Source organism: Delphinapterus leucas, chromosome 16, assembly GCF_059928025.1.
Source record: "Delphinapterus leucas isolate spDelLeu-1000000601 "Yukka" chromosome 16, BTC_Dleu_Yukka2, whole genome shotgun sequence".
Taxonomy (NCBI): Eukaryota; Metazoa; Chordata; class Mammalia; order Artiodactyla; family Monodontidae; genus Delphinapterus; species Delphinapterus leucas.
This window is the reverse complement of record NC_143144.1, coordinates 32,519,005-32,543,517: the sequence shown is the minus strand read 5'-3', so window position 1 is coordinate 32,543,517 and position 24,513 is coordinate 32,519,005. Positions and strand designations below refer to the sequence as shown.

The window sequence follows — 24,513 nt, the reverse complement described above, 5'->3', positions numbered from 1 at the left end:
CCAGGTATCCTGGGATGGTCCTCGCTGTAAAGCTAAAATGCACGCGGTAGGTATTCCGTACGTAAGATTTCCCGGCTCCCGCACCAGTCTCCCGTCCCTGTGCATCAGCCCCCTCCCCGTGTTGGTTTTTGCTCCTGGACAAACAGCCAAACAGCCGTCGCACCCACTCTGTGTCACAGCACTTCTCTCTCCTCCCTTTGCTTCGTACCCACTGCTGGGCGACAACTGCTTCCTGTGTCTCTTTGATGAAATGTTAAGGGAGAAGATGCGATTTAGCCCTTGTGTCACTAGTTGCCGGCAGCCTGATCCCTGGTCCGGGCACCTGTGGCCGAGGAGCAGCAGCCGGGATCAGTGGTAGAGGACCTGGCCGTGGCTCCTCTGCAGAGCCTGGAATACGCCAGATGCTAGGCTGTGCAACTTTAGGCCCCCCTCACCTTGCTACAGAGACACGCGCACAAGCAAATCAAATGACACAGCATGGCAAGGTGATGTTGTCAGGCTGCAGGAGGAGGCGTGGGATGTTAAATGAACCCAACACTCTTTTCTGTTTTTCTGCCTGCTAAAGATGTGAGAGTAATGGGAGCCCCGGGCCGTCCCCAGGCCTCTCCTTTGCTGAGACATAGTTCAGGGGCTCCCCCCGCCTGCAGCAGGCGGTTCCCATCTTGCCCCAGGACGCGGCAGCTTTCTCTTGGTCAGGTGTGAAAGCTGTCATTTCATGCTCATCTTCCCCAATTAACAACAGCTGGTCCCCTATAAAACCAACTGGTGAGATGGTTTGTTATTGGAAGACAATGCAACATCATTAGGCATTAATGGCTCCAGCCTCGTTTCCTGGCCCAAGTTCCCAGGGTTAATGTGGCGAGATGTCGGGCCTCACCCTGCAGAGCTACTCACTCCAATTTGCAAGCACCTTCTTCAAGCTTCATTTTCTGAATCAGGGACTAGGAGATGGAGGGAAAGTGGAGGAGGGTCTGGATTTCCTGGAAGGGAAGTTGTTCAGGAAGCGGTGAATATATCACTTAGAAGAAAGAGACCCTCGGTGCTTCTGGCTTGAAAGTTAAGAGGGGAATCATGGACTGTGTTCAGACAAGACCCCTTTCACTGGCAATTTAAAGGCTTGACTGGGAGAGATGATCTTGGGCAGGCCGGGACCTAGAAATCACGCATAGTGAATGACTTCACTACATTTAATTCAAACTGGCCTCCTATTGTGGAAATGTCATCACAGGTTTGTGCATTTCCTGTGACTTAAAACCAAAGCCTTAGTCTACATATTCCCCTCAGTCTTACTAATAGTGACCAATATGGTTCCACAAGGAAATCTCCCTTTCAGTAAGCAAATCACAAATCTCCACAATATTCAATCATTCATTCACTCAGCAAACATTAAGTGACCATTTATTTTATCTGTCTATCTATCTCTCTATGTGTCTATCTATCTTCTAGGCTCTACTGACAAAAACACCTGCCACTCCCAACAAATGTAGTTCGACCAGATGCATCTCATGGATTTTTGTTAAAGGGAAAAATTTCTATGTATCCTTCACTCCTTCCTTTCTTCCTTTTCTTCTTTCCTCCTTCCTTCCACAAAAGGATTACACTTAAACAATCATACTTAATGTAGACTTAAGATTTGGTTTCTGTGCTAAAGGACCAAGGAACTTATATGCTCATAGTGACAACACGGCACCCCCCACCAGGAGGTCGCCCAAAGCCCAGTCAAGGAGCTCTTGGTGCTGCCAGCAACCAGCTGTTCCAGCATGAGGCCTAGACAGGAGCCTTGGGGGTGAGCCAACAATGGCGGGTCAGAGCCTTGGGCTGAGTTCATACGTCTCATTCCATCTTTGTCTGTCCCCCGACCCCCCGTTGTCCACCCTTGATGTTCAGACAAATGGATCGTATCTCAACTCCGCTGAGGGAAACCAGCAAGGAGATGTGGAATCCAACCCCAGACAGCACTTAATTCGGAGAGGAGCATCCCTAGAGCCAGCCTGGTGTGGCAACACCATTCCATCCCAAAGAGAAGATAAAACCTGGGGAACCACACCAAGAGCCACTGGATGCACCTCCTGGAAAGTGCATGGAGTGAAGTCTCAGCCCATCAGGGTTTTGTGTTAACAAAGGGGGACGAACGTGCTCATACACCCTGGATAAGGATTAGATTAAAAGGACTCACTGTCTGTTCCACTCGTTCGGCACTTAATCACCTAGTGCCCTGAGCGCTCACTTTCATTTCCATGTCGTTTTCGAATTTTTCCTGGGAAGAAGTCCTAACCTCTGTATATGTGCTCCCAGAGGAAAGAAATAGAGACCTATCTACATTCACTTTGTTTTGAAACCAAAATTAGGGCATAAATTCTGGCAAAGGCTTATTGCACCCCTTCTGGGAATTCCCTTGCTGAGAAGCAGTCTGGAAAATTCAGTAGTATAAATACCAAAATTTGGGGTATTTGGGAAAGTCGAGTGACTTAATGGAGACTTGGGACATCTTCCCAGCTTTACTACTTGGGAACTTACTGTGTGACAACGGGCAAGCATCCCCCCATCTCTGGTCATAGAGTTCCTGTCTGAAGGTGCACTGTTCTGGAGACTAGAAGGTAGATGGTTGCCAGAGTCATAATTCACCACCAGCATCTCACCTCCACCTCCAGCATCTCACACATGAGCCCAAGTCCGGCAGAGAGCTGGGCACCCAGAGTCCCTCAGCAAGGAAGTCTTGAATGAATGAAAAACATTTCAAAAGGGGGAGACATGCTCCAAATGGGCCACCCCCAAGTTCTTTGCAGTAGGACTTTTGGAAAATCTCTCTAGATGCGGCTTCATCTGGATGCTGATTTCCTGCAAACCAGCTGATCTGTATTTACAGGATCCACATTTGTTTTGGAAAACATCCAAATGTCCACTTAACTGGGCTGGAAGCCAGCATAATCTTCCTATATTGTTTGTAACCACGAGATTAATGGTGGGCCTTGCTCTGAACCTTCTGGTTACATCATTCACCTGGGACTGTCTCTTCAACGCAGATAACAATAATGGATTGGTCGTCACTGCGGCCATCCTCCTGCTGTTTTAGGAGCCTAAGCCTCTGCAGGGAGGCAGTGTGGGCATCACTTTGGAGATAGACTGGGATGAGTGCCAAGATGAGTTCCAAACCCTCAATCCCTATCTCTCTATCTATCTCTCTATCTATCTTGCACCAGCTGTATGATCTTGGGTGAGTCATCTAATCTCTCTGAAACCTTAGTTTCCTCATACATAAAGGTCATAGCACTTACTTCACAGTTATGATGAGGACTAAGGAAAAGAAGTCTTCCATAAATGCTGGTGTTCTGTCCAATGATGTTCACATTCACTCACACATATTTCTGCTACCAATGGAAAGACAGTCCAGCAGTTCATTTGATGTTAAAATAGGAAGTGAGTTACGGCTCAACAACAAAACCAAACCCATTACAGAACAGGCAAAGGACTTGCATAGACATTTCTGCAAAGAAGATATACAAATGAACAATAAGCACATACAAAGACACTCGACTTCACTAATCTTCAGGCAAATGCAAATCGAAACCCCAATGAGATACCATTTCACACCCATTAGGTACTGAAAAACAAAACAAAACAGAAATAATAAGTGTTGGTGAGGATGTGGAAAGACGGGAACACTTGTGGGCTGCTTACGGGAATGTAAAATGGTGTAGCTGCTTTGAATATGGTGGCTCCTCAAAAAAAATTAAACAGACTTACCACATGATCCAGCAAGTCCATTTATGGTTATATATCCAACATAAGTAAAAGCAGAGATTCTAACAGCTTTTAATACATCTATGTTCACAGCAGCACTATTAAAAATAGTTGAAGGTAGAAATAACCCAAGTGTCCACTGACAGATGAGTGGATAAACAAAAGGTAGTACACACGTACACTGGCTTATTATTCAGTCTTTATAAAAAAGAAAGTCCTGACACGTGCTATAACAGGGATAAAACTTAAAGACATTATGCTAAGTGAAATAAACCAGTAAGAAAAGGACAAATACTGTATGATTCCACTCAGATGAAATACTTAGAGAAGTCAAATTCATAAAGATAGAAAGTAGAGCAGTGACTGCCAGGGGTTGGGGGAGGGGAGAAACAGGGTATTAAGTGTTTAATGGGGACAGACTTTCAGTTTAGGAAGATGGAAAAGTTCTGGAGGTGGATGGCGGTGACGGTTGCACCACAATGTGGATGTACTTAACGCCACTGGACTGGGCACTTGAAAATCATCAAAATGGTAAGTTTTATGTTATAAATATTTTACCATACTAAAAAATTCTAAAAAAAATAGGACATGAGTTATTTCTAACAGAGAAATCAAGTTCCTCCAGGGTTTTAATTTCCAAAGGGACTTCAGCATTCCCTGAATTACCTTTATTCTCTACGATGATGACGATTAGTGGTGATGATCTTAGCCGTAACCATTTTACAGTTTTCTGAACCACCGGATACGGTCTCATTTCTTGCTCATAGCGGAAACACCCTTCTTTTAATAGATCAAGAAATCAAGGCTCCCAAAGGGCTCACTCCAAGCTGAGGACCCCCAGGTCACCCTGCTGTTTGCTTGGTGCAGGCAGAACCATGAGCCCAGCTGGAGGGACGTGGGCTAATGGCTGTGTATGTGGGCAGAGCAGGGGAGCAGGGAGCCCCTTGTCCACTCAAGGCATGTCTCCTTTGGGTGGGGTTATCTGGGCTTTTCATGAGGCCTGAGGCCAGGCAGCTCCCAGTAGGCTGGAGGAGCTCTAACCAGAAGCAGCTGACCTCTGCCAGCCCCGTCCTCCACCAGATGTGGGCCAAGGAGTGGTGTGGAGGGGGTGCAGTTTCTCCAAGGGAGTCATCAGCTCCTTACAGAAGATTGTTCCTGACTGAACTGGGGAATCTGGGAAACAGCAGTGACCTGGATGCTCCAGACCTGGTTAGCGGTCTTAGCTCCATCTACACCTTCCTGTGTGACCTGGGGTAAAGCACTAACCTCTCTGGGCCACTGGCTTCTCTCTGCACCTGTACCTCTCAGGAGGTTGTTCTCAAAGACTAGGAGTGGACGCAAAGGCCTGTGTGAGTGACAAAGCCTGTGTGTGTGTGAGGGGGGCCTGCCCACTCACCAGAGGGAGGAGGGGCCTGAGGCTGGGGCAGTTTCGCAAGCACAGTTAAAGACTCACGTTCAGCCAGCATTTATGGAACACGTGCCCGGCTTTCTGGTGAATGTGTTTACAAGGGATATTCTACTTACCCCTCACACAGGCTGATAAGGGGGCCGTGTCTAGCCCTGTTTTCCAGGTAAGCCTCGGAGGGGTTAAGAAATGTGCTCAGAGTCACAGAGGTACTGAGCCATGGAGCAAAGATGTTAAGGCAGGTCGGCCTCCTTCACACTCACTGAGCCACGTGTCTTTCCTCAAGATGTCTTCAGGCCAGTAACGGTTGCCAGGTGCTGCGTGCAAACATGAAGAAGATACAGTCCTGCATCTGGGGGAGTGAGTCTCATCAATAAATAATGCCAATGTACTATGGTGAGTGCTGAGCATTCAGGGTCCCAGAACAAGGGATGTGTACTTGAACTCAGAGGTTCTGGGAGGGATTTCTGGAAAACCTGTACATGAGCTGGGCTAGGAAGGGTGCCTAAGAGTTGGCCAGGCGAGGAAGGATAGAAAGGCGTTCCAGACAGAGGTCCATGCGTGAGCGACCACAAGGAGGTACAGAACAGCACACTGTGTCTGGAGGAGCAAAAGATGACGGGTCCACCTACAGTTCGGAGCTCAAGGAGGGGCAGAAGACAGAGCTGGAGAAACGGGCAGAGCCTTGGGTATGGCCCAAGGCCTTAGGCTGTATCCTGTGGGTAACAGGGAACTATGGAAAGGTTTTAGCCAGGAGACTCAGGCTTGCACCCACACTCACGCACACGCTCAGATTGAGAGAAGCCTCCCGTTGCAGCACTGAGGCTGGGGTAGTGGTGGGCAGCCGTGCGGGAGTAGAGTCTGAGGCACTTGTTCAGAGGCTAGTGAATAGTCTTGGCAAGAGCTGAGCTGGCCCAGAACTCAGCCTGCTGTGAATCTGCATCCCAGGTTCCCAGCACAGGGCCAGGTAGCCCTGAGAGATGGTCCAGAGCGGAGGGTGTGTTCCTGAGTCAGGCTGCCTCATCCCGTCTCCAGCAGCCACCAGCTGTGCAGCCTGGGGCGCTTATTTCACCTTTCTGTGTCTTGGATTTTTCTGCTCTCAAACAGAGATGACACTAGTACTGCCTGGGGTTGCGGTCAGGACTGGAGAGCGGTGGGCAACGGAAAGGGTGGAGCGCAGTGCCTGGTGTCCTGCGTGGGGTCTGCTCCTGAGAAAGGGGACCCTCTTCCCATCACTGTGAAGGCCCCAAACTCCCCCTTCCTCGGTGCTCCCTCCCCATCCAAGCCTCAAAGGAGGGGGCGGGCAGTTTAGTATTAAATGGCCTGGATGAAATGCATTCTGCTGACAATTGCCTTCATTGCCTGCTGTAAAAATACATCTATACTTAAATATGCTGGCATAATTCTTAACTTTTATTAGTACTTAAATATTTTGGCATGTTTATTTCTCCTGGAACAATTATGGAGGTTTCATTGTTTTACTCACAAAAAGGAGGCTAAATCTCTTTTGACAGTAAACCCCCCGACAGGTGAATATGGCGCTATCTCCAGTGTGGGTCCCGTTATTGTCTAGCCAGCTCGCGGGATGCAGAGGCAGAACGGGGAGGAGGGCACCAACCTCAGAGAGGCCCGGGACATCTCCCGTTGCACCCTCCCCATCTGCACTGCGGCTGCCCAGGTTGACCGCATGTTCTCGGGCTCCCCGCTGAGTTCAGCCAGTGGGAAGCTCCATCCAGGAGGAGACCCCAGGGAGGGAAGAAAAAGAAGTTGGGGTATTAGACCTCTGGCTCCCTCCCTTTGGGGGCACGGGGGCTCCTGTCCCAGCCCTCGCTGCCTCCCTGCTCTCGTAACTGCCCCCTCCCTGTGCCTTCAGACCTGGGGTGCTTAGGGCACCGCAGTCCTACTTAGCTGCTGCATGCTTCACCGTGTCTGTGATTTTCCTCCACTCTGGCCACACTTTTGTCAACAGTCCCTTATCAACTCCTCCTCAGTTCACCGTTGGAGTGAGCCAAAGTTCTCCTGTGGGGACCCTGGTGGACACGAAGCCCTCGGTAGACCTTTGCCACTGAGGAAGCACTTTTCATCCAGCATTTTAGTTAATGCTCCTAGCAACCCTGTAAGTGGAGAGGTCAGGGCTGCTCTCCCCAGTTTTCTCATGAAGATACCAAGGCCCAGAGAGGTTGCCCACCCTTCTCAAAGTCACACAGCTTGTAAGCAAAGGAAGCAGGACTGATGACAAAGGCCACTGAGCATAGGCTCCAGAGTCTTCCCACCCCTTCACAGCTGCCAGTGCTGGAAGAGCAATGGAGAAGCACAGAGCAATAGAGAAGCACAGAGGACGACCCTTCTTCCACCTTGGAGAAAAGCCTGCTCTCACCTGCTATCCAAACTGCCTGCCAGTTCCCTTCTTTGAACAGGTGGGTGTGCAGGAGGAGGGAAGCACAGCTCAGCGACCTTGGGGAAACTGAGAACTGACCCAGTCTCTCTTTTAGCTGTGTGACCTTGAGTAAGTTACTCTCTGGGCTTCCATTTCTCATTTGCATCAGGGAGATAATACTTGCTGGGCAAGAATCAGAGCTAAAATGACCGCTTCAGCCGTAAAGCACTAAAGATGAAGGGTTACTGAGCACGCACCGTGTGACTTTTCTAAGCACTTTATGTGTAACGCTCGGTTGAGGTACCTACTGCTATCGTTATCCCCATTTCACAGGTGCGGAAACCCAGGCACAGAAGAGGTAAGTGGACGCTTTCTTCCCCTCACCCCCATCCCAGGGCTGACATTTGAATACAGGCTATGGGACCCCAGGGCCCACTCTCAACTCGCCCAGGAGGAGCTGGAGGGGGCGTTGGGCTGCATCCAGCCCAAGTGACTTACTTGACAGCTGGGGAAGTAAGGTTGGGCAGTGCAAGCACCCTGAACAGTATCACACAGTAATGGGGAGCTGGGCCTCCTGGCCCCAAATCCATGGTTTGTTCCTGTGGACTTAACAAAATACAACCGACTAAAGATCAGCATTTGCAATCCCTTTCTGCAAGTGGTTGGTCTCTTCTTCACTCCTCTTCCATGTGAACAGAGGGACCACTGATCCCTCTGGCACTGGGGGAGGCCCTGGGCCCTCCTGCACACCAGCACTGATGCAGGTGTCTGCCCTCTGAGGGCAGCACTTGGGGCCCAGCAGGAGTGCTTTTCTCATGAATAGCTGGGCTGCACTGCCTGGAGGTCGGTGGTGGGGGGGCCCCCACCTACCCCCATGCAAATACTGACCCCAGGCCTGCTGAGAGCGGGAAGGCCTGACCTAGCCTAGGAAACGGAGGGAGCTGGGCTTTGAAGCTGAATGGTGTGCTGGTTAAGTTGTGTGTGCCACAAACACTCCAGGCTTCAATGCCCAGCTCTGCTGAGGTCTGGCTGTGTGGCTCTGGGTAATTTACTTCTCCCCTCTGAGCCTCACTTTCCTCATCTGTAAAATGGGCATCCATAACAGCACACGACTTATAGGCAGGTGTGGTATTATAATATCTAACAAGGGGCACACAGGGGCACTGACCAGTCAGAACTGGGCCAGTCACAAATACAGGTGCCCTTACCCCAGAGTCACCTAAATCGATTGTCAAGAGTCAAGAGAGAAACGCTCGAAACACATCCCACAGCAGATGCTCCATAAATAGAAGCCGTTGTTTTAGTTGTAAATTTCAAGAGCTCTGGTCTCCTCCAGGTTGTGATATTTTCAACATTTCAATCATTTATGGCACAGGGTGGAAATTTCATTACTGCAGCTCTAGGTGCGGGGAAAATGCCAAGCACTAGTGGAGAGAATTCATCCAATCCTTCAAACACTGACTGAGCAGGCCCTCTGCACGGCACTGGGAGGGAGCAGGGGAGAACCCAGTAGCCTCTGTTCACAGGGGGACCCAGAGCAGGGGGAGAGCTACACAAACAAGCCGGGGCAGAAAGTCAGGAAGAACGAAAGCCTGGGTGCAGGGACAGGAGGCTAAGCAGACAGTGGGACAAAACACAATCTCTGAATGCAGACCCTTTTATCTCCCAGCTCTGTGATCCTGGGCAAGTCAGTTAACCCACCCACTCCACCTGCACCCACGCAGTTCCTGATCTGTTAAGCGGGGTGTTAATATTTATCCCAAAGCCTTGCTGTGGGGACTGACCTAGGTCCTGCCCTGTTGAAGCAGCTGCACAGGGCTCAGCACCATATTCTCCCCGCTTCCTGACACACAGCTGGGCTTACGGAGGAAGGAAACCTCACTCCAGTTCGAGTAGTCTGGAAAGGCTTCATAGAGGAGGTGGTAGGGAGCTTTCTTGAAGGGTGAGAGGAGCTCTGAGGGTTGGAGAAGGCTGAGGGAACAGAGGCAGAGGGATGGAGGGCATATGGGGCCCGAGGGTACAGAGGCGGAGGGACGGAGGGTGCACGGGGACCCCAGGCAGCAGGGAAGGGCAATGCGACAGCCAGTGCTCCAGGGGTTTGATCACCCTTGGAAATCCATCTTAATTTGGAGTGGGAGTAACGGCTTCTATCTAAAGAAGTCAGATTCTCATAATCTGACTCAAGAAGCAAACCCAAATGAAAGCTACCACGAGGCTTCTGCCCAGGAAGCACCAAGGTTAGGAGCTCTGAGTGGGGCTGGGATAGAGGGCTAGGGGGTGTGTGGGGGGAGAGGGAAGGCCCCTGGCGGGCTGACCACAGGGCGGTACGTGGACTAGACAGCCATCCTCTCCCGGGGCAGAGCACTTGGGCAGGGGAGTCTGTCTCCTGCTCAGGCTGGCCTTCTGGGCAAAGGCCCCTTTCCCCCAGCCTAGAAGTTACTAGGAGGTGAAAAGTGGGGAGGCAATGAGGAAAGAGGAGACCAGGCTCAGGGAGGGAGGTGAAACCTCCTTGTTCTTACTCAGATGGAGCGGTGGGTGCCCCCGAGCTCTCCAGACCAGGTACAGGGCATCTGGCCCCAGGCCCGGCCGCGTGGGATTGAGCCAGGTCACAGCTGTCTAGGCCTTAGCTTCTATCCTTGAAAATTTGGCTGAGACCCGCTCCCGGCTTTCTGTCAGGCATACCTGACACTGCCAAGGGAGACCCCAACTCCCATTATCCAGCCGTTTTAGACAGAGCCGGGGAAAGAGAAGGAAGGAGTCCGAATACTTCTCGTCTCCACGTAGGAGAGCGTTTCAGGCTCCACCTGACTGGTGGGTCCTCTGTCAGAAGGAGGCTGAGTTTAAAGCTAGAGAAAAAGTGGGTTCTGAAGGCGCCATGAGCAATGCTCCCTCACGCCCAGCTCCCATGCACTTGCTTCTCAGCTTAGCCATTAGGACAGTGGCCCCAGCACCCAGGAGCTGCCCTCAGGGTGTGTGCTTGTGATAACCAAATTCTAGGGTGGAATCCAGGAAGGGACCACACTATGGTCCTCTTCCAGGCCATCCATTTTACAGATGGCAAGACTGAGGCCATCCAGAGCAGCAAAGGCACAGCCAGATGGAGCAGAGCCCAGATGAGAGCTAGGAACGAGGACCCCTCCCCTCCCCCATCTCTCTGCTCTGGATGGGTTTGTTAGTGGGGTCCCAGAGCTCAGAGATGGACTTCAAGGAATCCATCCTCCTCCCTTCCATCAGACGCAAAATGTCAGATGTCTGTGCATTTTTCTGGAGAGAGGACCTGCAGCTTTTGCTGGGTTTTCTGATGGCTTGTATCTTCATACCCCAAAAGTGACAGCGGGCGTACACTGCTGTGTTCAGCTCATTTCCATCCTCCACCCAGGGGGGCAGGGAGCCCCTCCCCGTCGGGAGGCAGGTCCTATCTTTAGTCTGGAAGTCTGCTGTCTTCACAGTGACGGCAGGTCCCCCTCCGTGTCTCTGACACGTTTTCGTGGGCCCCAAGCAGGGGTGCTAATTCATGCTTACTCACACGTCTTCCTCAAAGCTCATCCCACACAACCGCACTGCTCCCTGGGAACCCTGGGAACTCGGGGTGGAGCTGCCACAGGAGGACACCAGGATGCCGTCGCCACATCCGCCTCCCTCCTCATCTTTGCCTGAAATGCTGGGAAAGCTTTGGGATCATCTTGGGTAGCCTTTTCCTTTCATAGAGGGGAAGATGAGGCCCAGAAAAGGGAAGGACTATTCTCACATTCACACCTGTTCTAAAGTTAGAATAAGATTAATAAAATAACGAAGGCCACTAGATTCAGCAGAGGTCCCTCCTCCACCTGGAGGCCCCACGTGGTTTAACTGTGAAGATGAACATTTCAAGGGAAGAGCCAGTATGCGGCAATGAGCAGCTGGCCTGAGCATCTCCCGTGGGCCTCAGGCTATGGACTCCTATCATCATGGACGCAGCTGGCCTGGAGGACCATGAGAGCCGCGCACAGACAGGCTCAGTAAACCAGGACTTTACAAAGAACACTAAGGACCCAATTCACTCGCTGACTTATTCATTCATTCAAACAATTTGTATTAAGTTGTTATATACAATAAGTTGTATGCCAGGAGCTAGTGAGACAGTGATAACCAAGAGAGACCCTGATGTCATGAGACTCATACCCTCGTAGAGTAACAGCATGACTGAGCCTCCACTGCAGAAGGAGAGCTAGTGTGGTTCCTTATAGAGTTTACAGCCGCATGACTATGTTCAGCAACCTCAGGATGACGCGCAGTGAGACCTGCTGTTAACTTCCAGTCTCTTCTCCTCTCTCAGTTGTTGGTGAAACCCTTAACCCTAAGTAGCTGACGAAACCCTTCCTGCCTCCTTCCTTCAGGGCTTAATATGCACCATATGCCAGAGAAGATGCTGGGAATGCAAAAGTGGTTCTAGGAAGGAAGCAGACTAGAAATCAGACCGTTATAAGGTGGCATGACAGTGCTTTGGTGATGAGCAAGCCCAGGGTGTTATGGGAGCTCAGAAGAGGGGCGCCCAACTCACACTGGAGCGTCTTGGCCGGCTTCCACAGGAAGTGATGATGGAGCTCCTTCTGTCACCTTGCTGAGCAGCTGCTGTGTTCTAGACACTGGGCTGGGGGCTGGGGGCTGGGTGCAGAGTGGTGAGGACAGGCCAGACCCCTCCCGCATACACCTCTCCTCCTAGGGGGCTGGCCTTGATCACCTGGTCCCAGATGGATATTTCTGCTTGCATTTTGTAGCTCCTGGTCCCTCCTCTCTGCACCCCTTGTGTCTCTGGCCCATCTGGTCTGGGATGGACTGTCTCATCTGCCTTCAAAAGGCCTCCTTACCCATAGAGGAGGATGCCCATTTTCTGCCCTTAGAACCACTTAGAATTCTGGTCTTCACCTACTGTATTTCTGGTGTTCTAGAATACAGTATTCTAGATACCTCCTAGAGCACAGAGCTGAGGAGGACCATCTACCTGCCTCTGCACATGCCCTGCAGAGGGCTAGTCCCCACTGACCCACTGCACAAGGAATCCTACAGAGCCCACGTGTCCCACTCGGAGCCACCTCTGTTGCTGCCATATTGCAAGGGCAGGTGGAGACCAGGTGTGAGCAAGTAGAGTAACTAAGAAGAGTAACTTCTAGGTCAAATCCAAAGGAAGTGTTTCCTCCACAGTACAGAGATACGTCTCCTACAGTCCTCCCTGTGTCATCTCTTGTTAAAGTGCCCTGAGCTGGTGGTGCTGGGGTCTTAAATCACGTGGGCTCTACATGCCATTCGTGCAATTCAGAAGTGAAACCAATTGAAACTGTTAAATACAGTTCAGGGGTGGAGTGGTTGAAATAATATAAGCGATATGGCCACTGTACTTAGCAAAACGTATTTGATATTTTTAAATTCAGACTTTTTATTCCAAACCAAATTTCAATGAAAAAAATGATCAATTTCCCACTTAGTCTCCACACTGTTCAATCGAACAACAGAATCAAAATGAAAATTTGGGTTTTATACCCACAGAGGCAGTGTCTGGTGGTCGAGGTACAAATACTATTCACTGTGAATTTGCTGTGTGACCCTGAGGAAGTCACTCCACCTCTCTGCTCTAGTCTTCTCATCTATAAACTCAAGATATTACCTGAATCATGAGAATGGCAAATGAAATAAGAAAAGTGAGGGTAGTTTTCACATGGTTATCACTTGATCACTTGTTTGGTTGTTTTTTTTATTTGCAGCCCTCTTTGAATCACTCAGTACTGGAGGCTGCGATTAAAAAAAGCAGAATGCTGCACACATGAGAGGGGTCACTTCTCACTGCCTTAATCTCATAGGAACACCCAGTTTCCAAGAACTGAGAAATGGTTTCCCCTAGAGGAGGCCCACTGGGAGGCAGAGGAAGTGTCTACACTTCAGGCTTAAGATTTCTACACTTCAGTAGAAACGTAATTTTCGAGGGCCCAGAGTTTGTTCCTAGGTTTGAGATGAAAGGGACGATGGGCAGGTTTACCTTCAAAAGGCAATGCTGGCTTCTGTGGCTTCCTCATTCCATCTGGAGCCACTGCTTTGAATTATACATGAGGCGCTTGCAGGAGCTGTGATGATTTTTCAAATATTTCTCTAATTGATGAGAAGGGCTTTGATAAATTGCTGTAGAACCAGGAGCATCTGATCACAAGGAATTCTGTCTTGTTCCTCCTTGACAGATGTTTATTTGACTTAAAGGGAGTGCAGGGTCCAAAGGAAATACTTTTCTCTCCTGGAACTTTTATTCTATTGAGGGAAAATAATTCTAGAAATTCTATGGTTTTGTTTTTAAATCCCAACAAGGGGAGTTCTCCAAGGTCTGAAGTCTTGTGCCTGCCATGTTCAGATGAAGGGCTTGAGAGCAGGGAGCGGAAGGGCAGTTAGGGTTAGGGTTAGGTGCATGCAGAGAAACCTATACACCAACATCCCTCATGAACAGGCAAATATAATCAACAAAATATTAGCAAATCAAATCTAGCAATATATATTAAAAAATAATATACCACAACCAAATGGGGTGTATCTCAGGAATGCAAGATTAGTTCAATTTTTGAAAACTATTCAACACAAGCTATAGTATTAATAGATTAAGTAATTAAAGGCACACAATCATATCAATTGATGCAGGAAAATAATTAGCAAAATTCAATGTACGTTTGTGATAAAAATTTCAGCAAACTATGATTAGAGGAGAGCCTCCTTAACTTGATTTAGAGTATCTACAACAATCTCATGGCTAACATCACACTTAATAATGAAGGACTGAATAATTTCCCCTTAAAACAGAGAACAAGGCAAAGTTATTCACTCTCAGAGCTGCTATTCAACATCATACTAGAAGTCCCAGTGCAATACGGCAAGAAAAAGAAATAAAACGCATATGGATTATAAAGGAACAAATAAAACTATCCCTATTCACAGGCAATATGACCACAGAAAATCCCAAAAGATCTAAAAACAAAAACAAAAACAAACCTTATTATTGAGTTTAGCAAGGTTGCAGGACATAAAGTCAACATGAAAAAAAATCCATCATATTTTTATTTGCTGGCAATAAACACTTGGAAGCTAAAATTTTAAAAACCAATATGATGTACAAAAAGTTCCCCCAGATTTAAATACTTAGCTATGAATCTAAGAACACATGTTCAGGACTTGCATGATAAAAACTCCAAAATGCTTATGAAAGCAATAACACCTAAGTAAGTGGAGAGACTTACTGTATTCCTGGATTGGAAGACTCAATATAGTTAAGATGTCAATTCTCCCCCAAATTGTTCTATAGATTTAGTGTACTTCCAATCAAAATCCCAGCAGAATTTTTTATAGCAATGGACAAGCTGATTTTAAAACTTATAGAAGAAGGAACCAGAATTAGAATAGCCATAGCAGTTTTAAAAAAAATAAATAAATTTGGAGAACTGACACTACTCAATTTTAAAGCGCTAGTAATCAAAACTGCAGGACATTGGTGAAGGGACAGACATGTAGATCAATAAAACAGAATAAATAATGCAGAAATAGACACAAATATGACCAACTGATTTTTTATAAATTCAATAGAGATAGCATTATCTTTTCAAGAAATGGCAATGGAACAATGGGACATCCATTGGAAAACACAAAACAAAACAAAAAAACAACCTCACACATTCTTTATATAAAATGGATCATAGATCTAAATGCAAAATGATTAAACTTTTAGAAGATAACAGAAGAGAAAATCTTCATGACCTTGAGTCAGGCAAAGAGTTCTTAGCTATGACATCAAAAGTATCACTGATAAAAGAAACAAATTGATAAATTGGCCTTCATCAAAATTAAAACCTTTTTCCCTATGAAAGACACTGTCAAGAAAATGAAAAGATGGACTTCCCTGGTGGTCCAGTGGTTAAGACTCTGTGCTTCCACTGCAGGGGACACAGGTTCGATCCCTGGTCAGGGAAGTTCCACATGCCACATGGTGTGGCCAAAAAAAGAAAGAAAGAAAATGAAAAGACTGGGAGAAAATATTCGTAAACTACATATCTGACAAAGGATTTGTATCCAGAATATACAAATAACTCTCAAAGCTCAACAGAAGGAACATAAACAACCCCATAAAAAGTTGGGCAAGCAATTGAGACAGACACCTCCCCAAAGAAGACACACAGATGGCAAATAACTCCATGAAGTTCAAAATAAAATAAAAACCCAAGATACCATTAGAATCTGTTAGAATGGCAACAACAAAAAGCAAACAAAGTCCCACAAATGCTGGTGAGTATATGGAGCAACTGGAACTCTATAACTGCTGGAGAGAATGCAAAATGGAACAGTCATTCTGGAAAACGGTTTGGCAGTGTCTTATAAAGTTAAACATACACACACCATATAACCCAACCATCAATCCCATTCCTGGGCATTTACTCAAGAGACATAAAAACGTGTTCATGCAAATAGTACTCCATTTATAACTGCGCAAACTGGAAACAACCTAAATGTCCTTCAGTGGGTGAATGGATAAACGAACTGTGGTCCATTCAAACACTGGAATACTAACTACTCAGCAATAAAAAAAGAAAAAAGAAGGGGCTTTTAACGCATGTCACAGCATGAGTGCATTTCAAAGGCATTATGCTGAGTGAAAAGCCACCTCATAAGGCTACATATTGTCTGATTCCACTTATATGACATTCTGGAAAAGGCAGACTATAGGGGTGGTGAACAGATCAGGGGTCACATGGGATACAGGTGGTGGGAGCGTTGAAAAAAGCAGCAGCACAAGGAATTTGGTGGGGGGAGTGATAGAACTGTTCTGTATCTTAATTGCGATGGTGGTTACATAAATCTATACTCATATAACTATATTCACACACACACACACACACACACACACACACACACACACACAGAGAGAGAGAGAGAGAGCAGTATCCTCCACCAGTCTGTGATGGTCACATTAGCTCCATTTTTATCCAGCCCTTCCAAGAAGGTCTCCTTCCAAGGGACTCCTTGTCCCAAAGGCTCCACGAAGACCTCTCAGCACAGCCACTGTTCCCAATGCCCACCTATCAAAGCTGCCCAGGGGGAAGTCTTCCTGTGCTTTCCTGGAATCCAGCACTACTTTCTACCCTTGGCACTGCCACCTGCACTGCCAAGCACCCAGCCACCAGGCAAGTCGGCCAGTACCGAGGCGCCACGTTGGGCTATGCCCTTCTTAAGCCCCTGTGCAGCAGGAGAAAATGTATTATTTTGTGCTAAAGGGAAAAAGATATCTATCGCATTTTCTGAATCACACTTTCATAGAGATGTTGCAAAGTGCTCCCAACTTATGAAAATTTTTGTAGAAATAGCTCATGCATTTTTACTTCCACTCACAGCTGATCCCCTACCCCCATTTTTTTCACCCCCTTCCTCAAGACGCTGGGCTGAGCTGAGTAGGAGACCCCAAGTTGTACTCAGACTCAGATCTCCCTCTAGCCCCTGAGGCCCCCTCTTCCCTTAGGGTGAGTGGGATCCCAGGAGACAGAGGGTCCCCCAAAGCCGTGCATGCCCTAATCACTGGAACTTGTGAATGGGTTACATTACACAGCAAAAAGGACTTTGCAGGCATAATTAAGGTTATGGACTTAAAGCAGGGCAAGTATCTGAATTAGTTGGGTGGGCCCGATCTAATCACATGAGCCCTGAAAAGCAGAAAACTTTCTCAAGTGGAGACAGAAGAATTGAGGCAGAAGAAGTCAAAGGGGTTGGAGCATGAGAAGGACTCGCTGTACCATTGCTGGCTTTGAAGATGGAGAGGGCAACGGGATGAGGGATGCAGGGGGTCTTAACAGGCTGAGACAGGTTCCCACACTCCCAGGAGGGAACAGGAGCTCAGTGGTGCAGCCACAAAGGACAGAACTCTGCCAACGACCTGGATAAGCCTGGGAGCCCGGTGTCCCTCAGCACCTCCAGAGAAGAGCCCTGGCCATTCAACACTTTGACCTTGGCCTTGTGAGACCTGGAGCAGAGAAACCAACCCAGCTCACCCAGACTTCTGACACACAGAACTGTGAGCTAATAAACTCCTGTTGTTTCGAGCCCCTAAGCTGTGGTCGTTTTTATGACAGCGATAGAAAACAATTGCAGTCATCAGGCAAATAATAAACCCCTGGCAGGCCCTTCCAACACACCCAACATGACGAGCCCAGGGCCCTGGAGTCAACCTGGAGGCCCTCTGTAGTGTCTGCTGTCTCTTCTCTGTGCTTCATCTCCTCTTCCAGCAGCCTCTGTCCCCAGCACACAAGGAGGGCTGACAGACACCTCACTGAATCAGTCACAAAGGGACCCTCACAGAGCCCCAGAATTCTTTAATTTGAACACGTACATTCTAACTCCTCCTTCACAAGCCCACCCCAGATACAGCGTGGTTCACGGCTTCAAACTGAGGCAACCACACAAGCTCCCTGTCAGTCTCCTTTAAGTCCCTTCTCGAATGCAGGCAGATTGTAAATGATGACCAAGGAGAAGTGGGGCAGGCTTAACCTACTTCCTCTGGCACCAGGAGCCAGCCCCGTCCCTCCCCTGGTTCAGTTTTCCTCTGCTGGAACATGAGGGGGAGGCCCAGATGGGCCCCAAGTTCCTCCCAGACTTAGGGATCTAGAAATAGAAGACACCCCACCCCCACCGTCACCACTACCAGTCTGTGTTGGCTCCTGAAAAGGAAACACTGGCTCAGCCGTGAAGTGGCAAGGATCCCACTCCAGCAGGAGCCCTTCCGAAACAGAAGTCAGGAATGGAATATCCCAGGACATTCTTGGTATCTATTCAGTGTTACAGGTTGCGTCATGTCCCCCCAAATATGTAATGCAGTACTAACCCCTAGTATCTGTGAATGTGACCTTATTTGGAAAAAGGGTCTTTGCAGAGATACTCAAATCAAGGTAAGGTTATTAGGGTGGGGCCCAAATCCAGTATGGTTTGTGTCCTTATAAGAAAGGAAAAGACAGAGACACAGGGGGAAAACGACCATGTGACGGCAGAGGCAGAAATTGGAGTGATGCGTCTACAATCCGAGGAACCCCAAGGATTGACAGCCACCACCTCGGGAAGTTAACAAGAGGCAAGGATTCTCCCCTACAGGCGTCGGAGGGAGCATGGTCCTGCCGACATCTGGATTTTGGACTTCTCACCTCCAGAACTGTGAGAGAATGAATTTTTGTTGTTTTAAGTCACGTAATTTGTTGTACCTTGTTACAGTGTCCCTAATAAACTAATGCATCCAGTTGATCAATAAATATTTATCGAAACACATGTCAGGCACTGGCCTGGGCACTGCGGATAGAGAAGGAACCCAAACAGATGAAAGTTTCTGTCCCTGTGACATTTTCATTGAATTATTGTTTAAAGGGAACAAGGAATTTGTCAAAAAGGTGTGATGAGGAGTTTAGATAGTGCCCGTAGCCTTCTTGATTTATTTGGAGTGGGATGTGCTGTGCTATTTTCTGGTAGTTTTCCAGACATAATCACAGAATTTTAGAGATGGAAAGGACCTTTGCACTCTTCTAGTCTAAAGTCATGATTTCTCCAGTCTGGGAACTTAAGTTTAGAGAGAGGAGGTGCTGGGTCCAAAGTGACATCCAAGTTGGGGTGATGCATGCCCAGGGCTCCAATCCGTGTGGGTCATGGGCTGGGGATGAGGTCTACACGGACCACGGATTGGTGGGGCTCTGGGAATGGGGTTTTCTGGGACCCCGTGTTGGGGACCCCCATGGTGCCGTGAGTTGGGGGCTTGCTGAGACAACCAGGAGGCCCTTCAGTGGTGAGAGTGCTCCCACCACTCCGTCCCAGGTCTCTCGCTATTTAGGGCTAAAGGGACATGGGGGGCTTCCCTGGTGGCGCAGTGGTTGAGAGTCCGCCTGCCGATGCAGGGGACACGGGTTCGTGCCCCGGTCCGGGAGGATACCACATGCCGCGGAGCGGTTGGGCCCGTGAGCCATGGCCGCTGAGCCTGCGCGTCCGGAGCCTGTGCTCCGCAACGGGAGAGGCCACAGCAGTGAGAGGCCTGCGTACCGCAAAAAAAAAAAAAGGGACATGGGGCAGGAAGGGAATGGGTTAGGGTGACATTGGTTGGAGTCCCAACAGTGGCTTAGAGCGAATGAGTTGAAGTGAGATCCTGGTGCTTGCCAGGTATTTCCTGTGCTGGACACCACAGCCCTACTATGAGAGGCAAAAGGCGCCAGGGACCCTCGGCCACAGGGAAAAGGTCTGGGGAAGGTGAGGCCGTGGGGAACAGTCTCATGCCCCCAGCTGAGACCCAGCCTGGCTATTGGGCTGAGAAACCAGCAGGGACAGGCAGGCAGGGATTAGTGGTGAAGCTCAGCCAGAGCTTCATCCATTGCCAGTGGCATGACCTTGGGAAAATTAAGTCATCCCTCTGAGCTTCCACTATCTTCATTTGCAAAATGGATACACATGTGACTAGTACTTTCCTCCAGGAGCTGCTGGGAGGATTAAGTGGGATGGTCAATGTAACTAGTTAGCTGCCATGGTGGGGAGTGGCGGACGGGACCCCCATAGGAATGGCCCACAGTGCAGTGCAGGAAGGGAGAAGCAGGAAGGGGCTGAGGGGCGAGGGAAGAGGGACAGTGCCCAAACTGAGGCCAAGAGCGTGCAGTCAACACCCTCCCCTCCCTGTGGGCATCACCATGCAGGACCGGTGCCAGAGCCGGAAGACAGAAGGAGTGCGGACCAGATGGCTACAGATTTGCTTATATTTCAATGCCATTTTGCCCATGGCTCCAACCCTTGCCCATACCTGGATATTATTCTGGTTTCATCTCTTAGCCAGATGTGAACTTTTGTCCTCCTATAATCTCCTGGGAGGTAGCATCCACATTTAGAAAATCAGAACAAGGGTGACCATGACCACTATTTCTTATTCCCATTAATGGCACTGGGGTCCATTCAGCCTAGATATCTCCTATTCCCTCACCCCTCCCAATAAAATCCTTCACCAGGTCGATGCAACTAGAGATTATCATGCTAAGTGAAGTAAATCAGAGAGAGAAAGACAACTAACATATGATATCACTTATATGTGGAATCTAAAATATGGCACAAATGAACCTATCTGTGAAACATAAGCAGAATCGTGGACATAGAGAATAGACTGGTGGTTGCCAAGGGGGAGGAGGGGCAGGGGAGGGATAGACTGGGAGTTTGGATTAGCAGATGCAAACTGGTATATATAGAATGGATAAACAACAAGGTCCTACTGTAGAGCACAGGAAACTATATTCAATATCCTGTGATAAACCATCGTGGAAAAGAATGTGAAAAAGAATGTGTACATGTATAACTGAGTCACTTTGCTGTACAGCAGTAATTAACACAACTTTGTAAATCAACTATATTTCAATTAAAAAAAAAAAAGGAAAAATTCCTTCACCAGGTCATGTTGACCTGACCCTTTAAGCGTCTCTTGAATCCATCCATTTCTCCCCAACTCTCTCATCATCACTCTTGACCAAGTGACTGCCATCTCTCTTCTGCATAGATAATGCGAAGTCCTCCTAAACAGTTGTCTTTTCTCATCTGCCTGTCCCTGTTTCCCACCCCTCATCCACCAAAGCTCTCAGCAGGACCTTCCTAAACACAGGTCTGAGGATTGCTCCCTGCTTCACACTATCTGATGGCTTCAAGTTGCTTTTATGAGGAAGGACCACCCCTAACCTGTCCTACAGTGTCCTCCATCCTCTCCACGCTCAGCTTGTCTCACTCATTCCCCCACTCACTGAGCTTCAGTGACCTTGGCCTTCTTTCAGCCCACCCATTGTGCCATGCTCCGCCCTACCACAGGGCCTTTGTACAAGCCGTGTCCTCTGCCAAGAACGTTCTTACTCCTTCTCCTGTTCTCCTATTTACCTTCTTCTCATCCTTTAGGGTTTAGTTCAGAGATCACTTTCTTGTGGAATCCTCTTCTCCAGATTAGTTTAGCTTCTCCTTCATGTTTATCTCACATTAGCCTGTATTGTCCTTTCTAGCATTTTCTCATCTTGTTATTATATAGACATGTGTGTAGTTGTCAGCCTCCCAACCAGGCTGTAAGAGTTGAGAAAGCAAGGATGTTTCTGCTTTGCTCATCATTTAGCCCAGCCCCTGGCACTGCCTGGAACATGGTAGGAACTCAGTGAAGATGTTATTGAATGAATTAACAACTCCCCCTCCAACGCCCCATCCCCCGCCAGACAGGATGGCTTTCCCTGTGCTCTACCCACGCTCCTGTGCAACTACCAGCTACCTTTGGTCACCTCCAGCCATTTTCAAGATCTCACATTTGCACACATGCTCATAGACACTCATACCCCTTAGAAGCAGCTGTTGCTCACAATGCTTTTGATTGATTTTTTCCTCTTTTCATCAGAGACTCACACAACGGGGCAACAATAGCCCAGCGTGGTGAGAAGGAATCCATGCGGAAAGAGACTGGAAACGTGCTTGGGACTTTCAGTGCTTTATCCTAGTGCTTGAGGAGTCTTAGGTGGTATTTAGCAGGAGAATAGTATGCTACAAGGGATCCCAAGATGCTCAGATATCCTCATGAAGTTTTCTTCCTGGAGCTCAGTGTTCCTGCTCTAAGTCCCCGCACCCATAGGGTGGCTGAGGAAGGGGCCTGGAGTTGGGATGGGTTGGCTGGGAAAGGCCCACCACCACTTAAGTGGCAGAGCTGAGGCCAACCTCTCAGTGTTTAAAACCAGATGCCTCTTTCAATTATCAGCGAACTTGCTTCCCCTGGGACTTCTTAAACGGCTTCTCTCTTTATGGCATGTAAAGCAGAGGGAGTGAGGACTAGACCATGCATCACCGGAAGGACAGGGATGAAAGGTTCAGGAAGCTTGGACGCACAGCTGCAAGACGAGGGCTCACGGGGAAGGTTAGGTGGAGGCACCGCGCAGGAGTGGGACCGAATGGCCCCAGGCACAGACCTACCCCTGCTCTCCTGTGAATCTGCTTCTCTGAAGCCCTGGAGGGCAGGGCACAAGCTTCCCGCTGTCTGCAGCCTCCCACAGCCGTGCCTCGGAGGGGACTCAGCTTCCAGTGGGCTTTTAGAGAGCGTGTTGGCCCTTAGAGAGCCAACCTGGCTGTGACACTGAACAACCCTTTCCCATTACTTGGCTTCAGGCCTCCATCCCCAAGAGAAGAGGTGGGACTCAGTAACGGCACCCAAGCCTCCCAGAGCTGAATTCCTAGGGCTGAAGACATGGTTCCTGGGCCCCTCCCCTGGCTCTGGGTTCACGGGATGAAGAGCCAGACCACTTCCCTCCAGCGGTCACTGGAGCAGGAAAGCGTTCGTGGATACTGAGGCCACGCCTGAGTTCAAAGTCCACCTGTGCCCCTTCCAAGTCACGTGACCCTGTCCAAGTTACTTAACCTCTCTCAACCACAGCTTCTGTCTCTGAAATAGGGAAACTAGCATCTTCAGCCTGAGGTTATTTGAGGGTCAGCAAGGTAATGCACGTCACATAATGTGCCAAACCCAGGAGACCATACAGCGGGTGCTTCCCTTTCTGGGTGGGAGGCGTTGCCCATTCCACAGACTTTGGGCTTTTGTGGCTGCCCTGGGGGTGCTTCACCCAGCTAGAGCACCACAAGCAGGCAGAACCCTGCAGAAGAGATGTCCGGTGCAGGGGCTGCCCTCAGGAGGTATGGAGAATCATTTAGGATCAGTCGGCTATGAGGAACCACACTGCTCAAAGCTCAGGTGCTCTGACCCAGGTCCACAGCTCCACAGACCAGAGGGACCACACCACCTAAAGCAGGAAACCTTTTCTGAACCCCGCCTAGAGGGCACACAGGCTCAGCTACAAAAGAAGGGCTGATAGAGAAAACTTGTTCCAAGGGTTTGACAGCAAGCCTGGACATGAAAGCTTTACCCAGGAAGTAATATCTAGAAAATTAGTTGGCGCTTCTCCCTGGCAAGCGTGTGGCTCTCTTAGCCTGACACTGTCCAAGAGAAGGAAGAGTTCTCAGATCAGCAACCAGATTCGTCCCAAACTGGCGAAGTGACCTGGGCTGGTAAGCAGCTTCACTGACCCCTGTCTCTGTGTCAGCAGTTGGGTTTAACCCCTGTTCTGGGGGTCTCTCAGGGCCCTCACAAGAGCCAGGGTGTCAGGTGACGCATCTTGATCTCAAGCGGGAGGCATGAGAGAAGCAGGAGGAACAACCAGGAGGTTCAGGTCCTGAGGGGCCGCTCCGGGGACTAGACACCGGGTGACGAGACCTGGATTGGCACCGCAGGCCGGCCCCTCCTAGCTGCACCACGCACGATTCAGCAGACAACGTACTGAATCGCCCACAGTTTCGGTTTCCTGATTTTCAAGAGTGAAAAGGGCATGTTAATATCTCACCCAACAGAGAGATCCCGAGATTAACTTCAGTCCAGCTGGTGAAAGTGCAGCTGGTCATAGGCGTTTGGAAAATGTCACCTGGACAAATGGTGGGTGTCGGGAGGCGGGAGGCACCCCCGGTGCCCGCACACACAGAGGCCAAGGCAGAGGGAGGGGGCCACACAGACTGTCTCTGTTTATCTTCTCCGAGGAGGCATGCCTTTGGCCAAAATGGCTGCCAGGAGCATCACACGGGGACGTGGCTGCTTTTGTGAAATCAGGCCCGCTCCGTGTCCCTTGGGCCAGGCATCATTTAATGAAATCCTGTTTACCTCTGGCTGGAGCTGCCGTTTTCAAGATTTCCTTGAAAACACATCCCAGATGGCCCTGGGCGGCTCACTTCCTGTACCAGGAACACACCACACATCCCTCTTGGGCGGCCCGGTCCCCGTGGCAGGGAGATGCCTTAATTGACAGCAAGCTCAGGGCTCCAGGATCTTCTCCCCCTCCTCTCTGCCTCCTTAGCCACACCGTTAGCCACTGGTCCCGCAGTGCCCGGGATGGGTTCTGGAGGCCAGAGAGAGGCCTGGCTGAGAGCAATCTTTGCGTTT

General features: G+C 49.1%; 1 long non-coding RNA gene across 2 annotated transcripts in view; it reads right to left on the bottom strand.

Annotated features, from left to right (window-relative positions):
* Positions 1 to 295: 295 nt before the first annotated feature.
* Positions 296 to 24,513, bottom strand: part of LOC111183552 (uncharacterized) — a 430,485-nt gene continuing 406,267 nt past the window's right edge. For both annotated transcript variants that reach the window (XR_016388080.1, XR_016388081.1), the window contains exon 4: positions 296 to 24,513. This exon is cut by the window's right edge and continues 70,276 nt beyond it. This is a non-coding gene — a long non-coding RNA (uncharacterized LOC111183552).